Genomic DNA, 7809 nt, shown 5'->3' with positions numbered 1-7809 from the left:
GAATGAGGGCACAGGAAAGAGAGCAAACAAGGTTTGCTTTTTATCCTTTTCTTGGATGTTTGGTTTGTACCTCCTGTTCTAAGCCTTCCCTGTTGACCTTTAAGTTCAAGTTCAATGGGGCCTGGTTATTGATTAGGGCAGCTTTTCCTCTCCTATTCAACTCCCAGAGCTCCCAGGATGGAAAGATCAGTGATCATCTCCTCCTCTAGCACTCCTTACTCTCCTTCCATGGGCTGGACCCATCTATCATTCGAAACTTTGCTTATGCCTCCTTTATACCGTATCATACCATATGAGACCTTTTGAGAAAGGTACTGTTTTCATTGTTACTTTCCATCATTCTTCAAAGTGTAGCACTAACCGGTGATTGTAACCACCAACAGTGAGCACAGAGCCAAAGTCAGACTTGTATCAAAGAGCGAACTGGAGCATCTGTTGAAAATCCCAGAAAATAATTCATTGAAGGAACCAACCAATCCTGGACTGGGCAATAATCCTTGTAAAGATTCACCAAAGGACTGCAGAGAAGTGCAACCGAACTTACTTGCTCTAGGCAACCGTATGCAGAGGGAAGAAGCTGAAAACCAGGACGATAAAAGGAAATTCACCAAGAGACAAGCGACATCGTGGAGAAGCCACAGGTTGCAGGAACAATGCCTTGTCTAGCAGGCGCCTGACAGGCCATGTGACATTTTTAAAATGACCTGTGAAACCTTTACAGTCTATGCCTCGGTTGGTGTTCAGATCTCCCACTTCCTCCTCCAGATTGGACTGGTTTCAGATGCAGGTACTGCAAAGACGCCAGGTGACCTGACATGGCGGTTTCAGAGCTAACTCGGGGTGTGGACTAACAATGAAGAAGTGGTGTGCAGGGACGACTAGTTGTGCTCCGTATCCCAGGTGCCCTTTCTATGGAACTCCAGGTCTGCTTGGGGACTCCATTGGCCCCACGTTGCACACGCACCCTGGGACAAGCTTGTAGAGGGTGTGACTGCTCAGACAGCGCAAACAGGGAGCTTTGCCCATCTCCTCTTCTTTAATAAATGCTCTATTGCAATGGTCACTTTCTAGTCTTTTAGGCCACTCCAGAAGAGTTCCCCTGATTCATGGCATATTTTCCCAGACTGGAGAAATCCTAATTTTAACCATGTTTTTCTTCTCTCCAACCTCAGTCTCTTTGAGATTTTCAGAATGTTCTATATTGCTCAGAGGGAATCATGTTAGATGCGTACGTCTCCTGGAAGAGCCATTCAAATTTATCTTTCATTTGCCTCACCTAACTGCCCAAAAAGCTAATTCCTGATATCTGGTTAGTCAAGAAAGACATCTTGAGATTGTCCTAAGGTTGAAAGAAACCTACTGTTCTCTCTGCTTGCTCAAGGTCAACAATTGCATACCATGATTATCCATAAACCTATTTAATGTAAAACATCCCTATGTAACTCCCCCAAAAGTGAGTTCCAAAGTAAAAAATATATATATAGCTTCTATGTATTCTGATTTCAAATGGAATTCCATCAAGTCAGGCTGCATTGCTAGCGGACACCCTGCTAGCAAGTCACCTTCTAATAAACTTCTTTTGATCTATCTTGGAGTTAATGAATTTGGCTCTGTTCCTCCAGGCTGCGGTGGTGGCATGGCTACTTTAAGGGCTGGGCTGCTTACTGTAAGGTCCACAGGTCAAAACCACCAGCTCCTCCACAGGAACAAGATGAGGCTTTCTAGGCCCATGAGGATGCACCGTCCCAGATACGTGCAGGGGCAGTCCTGCTTTGTCGTGTGGGATCGCTATGAGATAAAACAGACTAGATGGCAATGAGTTTTTGCTTTGCTCAAGGGCACCAAGCTTTCTTAGAGGTAACAAAAAGGAGATTTTTCAGAGTTTAAATACACAGGATCTAGGAACTGACAGAAAAATACTGATTGGTTGACAAGCTTTAATGAACCTAAGACAATGGCTGGCAAGATCCTTTGAACATTATTTTGCTGATCCTAAATTTTGAGTCATTTAACAGTTTTTTTCTGTAGCTATTTCAAGAGCCAGCCTGAACGACAGATCTTCCTGGAAGCATGCTGCGAGAGGAAGAGGAAGAAGGGGGGAGTGTGCCTGGAGGCTTCAGGAGAGCTGGCTAGGAAACAGGGAAAAGAAAGGAAGAAAAATGAAGTCTTGCCTGAATCCTTATCAGAGGTCTCGCTTGATACCAAACATCGAGTTCTGTTGCTCCTTCACAATCCCCAATCAAGGATTTCTATAGAAAATCGCTGATTGCTATCTTAAAAATATCTTCTTCTGCATAGACATATCAACTCTTCAGCTTGGTTTGTGTGCAGCCTCACCTTCAGGGCGAGCAGGGCTCCCTCCACCTTCAAAGGAGTTACTTGTTTTCTGCAAGGATGTTGGCATGTCCATTAGATGCTCCCCTATTCCAAGTTGACTTCAGAGACCCAGACGCTCCCTATGAAAGGGATCCCAGGTATTCTTTGGTGGCTGCTTACCTTGATAAGCCTTTAAAACTCCTGGCACTAGCATGCAGATAGATACCTGGCTGCCGCCACTAAAGTCTTCATCATGCCATATTTGACATCTTCCATGTTTCCAATAATGCTTGGATCCCTGTGACTACACCCACTGGCCTGTGGTCACCCTGCTTCCTGCTTCAGTTTTCTGTGTCACCCACCTTTAGCTATGAGTCTAATGAAAGACATATATACTAGCATCAGACTTCTGGACTTGAGTTGGACTAGGTGGGGATACCTTCTTGATTATCATGATTTTTTAACCTTATTTAGCTACTTATTTATTTTTTAATCCTTTTCTCGGGAACGCTTACAGATATCATTACATTCCACAGTTCTATCACCTCAAGCAGTGTTGTACAATAGCTACCACAATCAGTTTCAAAGCATTTTCTTTCTTCTTGAACTCCTTGATATCAGTTCCCCTTTTAACCCTTCCCCACCCTACTCCCCAGGAACCCTTTTTTATTTTTTGCCATATCTTACATATCCAATATATCCATTCAATATTGTTCAATCCCATTGAGTGGGGTCATACAGTCATCAATGCTATCAGTTCTCTGTCCCCACCCCCTCTTCTTGTACCTTCAGGGAACTGTTACTCCTGTTACTTATTCTGAAGGGTTATCAATCTTGGCTTTCATGTATCGAACAATCTTAAATATACAAATGAAACTACACAAATCTAGCATGATTAATGAGGTAAAACAAAAACCATAATAGTAAGGGGAGGAAATATTAAAGAACTAGAGGATAGTTATGTGGGGTAGCCAGAATAGGGAAAAAGGTGGGGTGGTATCCCCAAATGCCTGCCTAGGGCCAAAATAAAGGTGTTACAGGGAAATCAGGCACCCCTCAGACACCTACAGGAAAACTCGTAGGCACCGACAATGTGACATCTTACAGGTACACCTAAACTCAGCCAATGAGATCAGCTAGTACTCCAGCCAGTCATTCGGGAGGGGGACAAAGGCAGGGCTCACGGCATGCTCACTCGCTCTCTTGGTGGCTTCGTGCTCATGGTCCTCATGTGGCCTTGCACGCTTTCCAGAAATAGCATGTACTTTTGAGACTGTAATACCTGAAGCTTCCCTTTCCCGCATACAAGCCCCTTGGTTTACAAAAGTGCGTCTGCCATGTGAATTCTTTCAGTGATGCACAGCAAGCACCCAGGCATACCACTCCAGAAACCTAACAGTTCATCAGTGCAATCCTGCACCCTGGATTTCTCATCCTTCCATGCGGTCCTTCTGAGAAGGACTGTCCAATTATCTTACAGATGGGTTTTGGGTCTTCACTTTGTCTATGCTCCTGCACGTCCATTTGATTGCTTGTTTTTGAACTTCTGATACCTATTGCCATCGACATTTCATGATCACACTGGCTGGTGTGCTTCTTCCATTTGGGCTTTGTTGCTTCCCTGCTAGATTGCCGCTTGTTTAACTACAAACCTTTAAGACCTAAGATGCTATATCTTTTAATAGCCAGGCACCATCAGCTTTCTTCACCATATTTGCTTATGCAGCCATTTTATCTTCAAAGATCCTGTCAGGAAGGTGAGTATCATACAATGCCACAAGAACAACCCATTCTTGTATGGAGGTAAGATCAAATTTCTTGATATAAAGCTCTCTCTTACATATGGGTGAGTATCACTGGATTTGTTTCTCTAGATAATCCAGCCTAACACATGTGCACTTAGGAGCAACCCAGGAGCAATACCTAATTGTCATAGCGAGTCAGTGCAAACCAGTAAGTAGTTTGTAACTGATGCACATTCAGATATTGAAAGCCATTCCATAGATCTTATGAGGGCTTTATTCAGATGGGTGTGGTTAGACTGTCTCAGCACAAAGGAGCTACCTGTCTTAGTCTCCCTGTTTAAGGAGTTAACTACATGGATCTATCTTGCATTTGTTGATATAGACGTACAATAAAAAAGAGTACTGTTTGAAGTTTTAGGAGATTCTTTTCATGTTAAGACTAAAGGTTAAGTTATGGCGTGGGTTTTGTTTGGATCCAAAAAGAGGCCAGTTACCAATGGAAAAATATAATAATAGTGATTTCCTATAATAATGATTTCTCCATTTTCTTGTATTTGTAGATCAAGAGCAACACAATCAGTAGTGGAGAGACCCACCAGGGAGTGCCAAACTGAGTTGAAGTTCGCAGGGCATCTCATATCCAACAATCAAATCTTTTAAAATGGTGAGCATAGTGACCCTATGTACAGCAAAAAGAAACAATGCCCAGTCCTGCACCATCATCCACAGAATTTTTTTCTGTGCTCAAGCCCACTGTTGCATTGTCAGTGTGGTGCTGTGTCAATCCATCTCATTTAGGGTGTTCTTCTTTTACTCTGATCCTGCACTGTGGTGAGCGTGATGTCTTCTCCAGAGACTCGTCCCTCCGGTTAACATACCCAGAGTATGTGAAAGCAAGTCTCACCATCCTTGTTTCTGACGATACTTCTTCCCTGGCAAATTGGTCCATTCTTCTGGCAGTCCAAGAGCTATTCAGTATCCTTCACCGACACCATAATCCAAAGGCCTCATTCTTCTTCAACCTTCTGTATTCGTTGTCCAGTTTTCATATGAGGAGATTGAAAATACCATGGCTTGGATCACGTGCCCCTTTAGTTTTCAAGGTGATATTTTTGTTTTCTAACAGGCTAATAAGGACTTTTGCAGAAGAGCTGAGTAGTTCAGGAAGTCATTAGATTCCTGGACTACTGCTTCCATGGGAGTTGATTATAGATCCAAGTAAAATGAAATCATTGACAACTTCATTTTTTTCTGTTTATCATGATGATGCTGTTGGTCCAGTTGGGAGGATTTTACTGTTCATTATACCGAGCCATAATCCATATTGAAGGCTTTGATCTTTACAAGAAGTGCTTCAAGTCCTCTTTGCTTTCAGCAAACAAGGTTGGCCCCTTGCAGGTTGCTAATGAATCTTCCTTCAAGTCAATGCCATGTTCTTCTTCCTGGAGTCCAGGCAGCCATGGCACTGTAATTTCAAAGACCCCCAATGCCACCCGTGGTGGACAGGCAGCCATCCTAGGGGCATTAAGTGGTATCTCATGGTGGCTTTGATTTGCATCTCACTGATGGTTATGACATTGAGCAACTTTTCATATGTTTAAATATCCTCTTTAGGGGAACATCTATTCAAGCCCTTTGCCCAATTTTCTTAACGATCTTTTTGTGGTTGTTAGTTTTCCGCATGTTTTGGTTACTTGATTCTCTTCAATACATTGGTTTGGTTTCTAAAAATATTCTACATGTCGGTAGCATTTCTCTTCACTTTTTTGGTAAAGTCTTTTGATAAGCAAAATTTTTAATTTTTATGAGGTCTTATTTATTTTATCTTTCACTATTTGTTCTTTAGTTATTATGTTATATTGCTACATACTTGCCCCTTGTGGTAGTTACGTAATTTCATGTTAACTTGATAAATAGAATGAAGGGGTGGGGTCCAGTCTCTCAATCAGGTCACAAGCTAACACCCACCAGGGGGATTCTGGGAACTTCCTCTCTTTCTCTTCGGAGAAGGATCACAGGCTCTCTCTGCTTCACATTCCTGTTGACAAGCCACATGGAGCCACGCTGATGGCAGCCAGAGCCGTGGAGATGCTTCCCCTGCCACTGGACCCACAGGACTTTCCACCCACCAGCCTGTGGTCTTCCTGCATTCGGCATCATTGCATGTGCCGCGTGAGTCTGAAGAGAAATTCATGGGCAAATATCAGACTTACAGGCTAATATTGAACTTATGGACTTGATCTGGACTGGGCTGGGATGTTTTCTTAATATGTTATTACTCTTTGATATAAAGCTCTTTCCTACACATACATGAGTCTCCCTGGATTTGCTTTTCTAGTCTACCTGGACTAACACGTCCCTGCATTTTCTTCTAAGAATTTTATAAGTTTTGTTTTCACATTTAGCTCCTTAATCCATTTGGGGTTTGTTTTTGTGTAAAGTGTGAGGTATGGATTCTGTTTCCTTTGAAAAAATGTTCCATCTGCTCCACTCACTGTTGATGAATCAATTCTGATTCATAGAAACTCTATAGAACAGAATCAAACAGCTCCATGGAGGGTCCAAGGAAATAATCCTTACAGAAGCCCATTGCCATTATCATTCTCCCACAGAGCAACTGATGGTTCAAAGCACCGATCTTTTAGCAGTCAAACACTTTAACCACTTGGCTACCCTCAGGTATTGCTCTGATATTGAACAGATTTCAGGGGAGCTTTCAGATTAAGACAATGGTGGAAGAAAGGCCTGGCAATCTACTTCTGAGCAATCAGCAAAACCCCTACTGATTATAACTCCATGGTTCATTCACGTCTAGAATCACCAGGAGCTGGAGAGGAGGGTCAGTGTGGGCTCGATGGAAATTTAAAATATCAAGTTGGTTCTGATTTCTAGTGACCCTATGTACAACAGAAGGAAACAGACTTGCTAAGTGTATATAGGGCACTGGTGTTCGTGGCAGAATTATTGCCTTCAATGCAGGAGACCCAGATTTGATTCCTGTCCAATGCACCACATGTGCTACCACTCATCTGTCAGTGGAGACTTACATTTGCTATGATGTGGAACAGGTTTCAGTGGAGCTTCCACACAAAGACAGACTAGAACGAAAGGCCCAGTGATCTACTTCCAAAAACCAGCCAAGGAAGACTCTATGGATTATAATGGTCTGGTTTCCTATGGGTCATGGGAATGGTTCACTTCATTCCACTGTGCATGGGTCACAATGCATCAGGGCTTGTCTTGACAGCAGCTACCAACATCATGGAATAGTTACTTTGTGTTTACTCTTCAAAGCACTTCAAGCCTTATAATGACACTATGAAATAGATCATACACTTTAAGTGATGATCTTCAGAAATAAAATCAAGTAACAAAAATCTAATACCTAAAGATGGGATAAATCCATAACCATCTGGTTGATTCTGATGCATCGTGACTATATATAGGTCACTTTTGTTCATCTCCCACCTTCTCTTGCCCAGATCCTTCAGGAAACAATCATTTCATGGGGGTTACAAAGACTATGGCTAGAAGAGCTATATCAAGTGACTCATTGCACCACACTAGGTAATACATTGCGTTCTCCTTTTTTGATATCCAGGGCTCCCTCTGCTCTCTGGCATCTCCTTCATCCAGCCACATGATAGACTCCATTACTGCAAGGATCCATAAGCCACCCAAATTCCTTCACCTCCCAGAGCATTTTCAGAACTCCCCAAGACCAAACAAAGGTTTCAAGATTCACCGT

Source organism: Echinops telfairi, unplaced genomic scaffold, assembly GCF_000313985.2.
Source record: "Echinops telfairi isolate 266 unplaced genomic scaffold, ASM31398v2 ScPeMD7_3509;HRSCAF=4178, whole genome shotgun sequence".
Lineage (NCBI taxonomy): Eukaryota > Metazoa > Chordata > Mammalia > Afrosoricida > Tenrecidae > Echinops > Echinops telfairi.
This window is presented reverse-complemented; position numbering follows the sequence as displayed.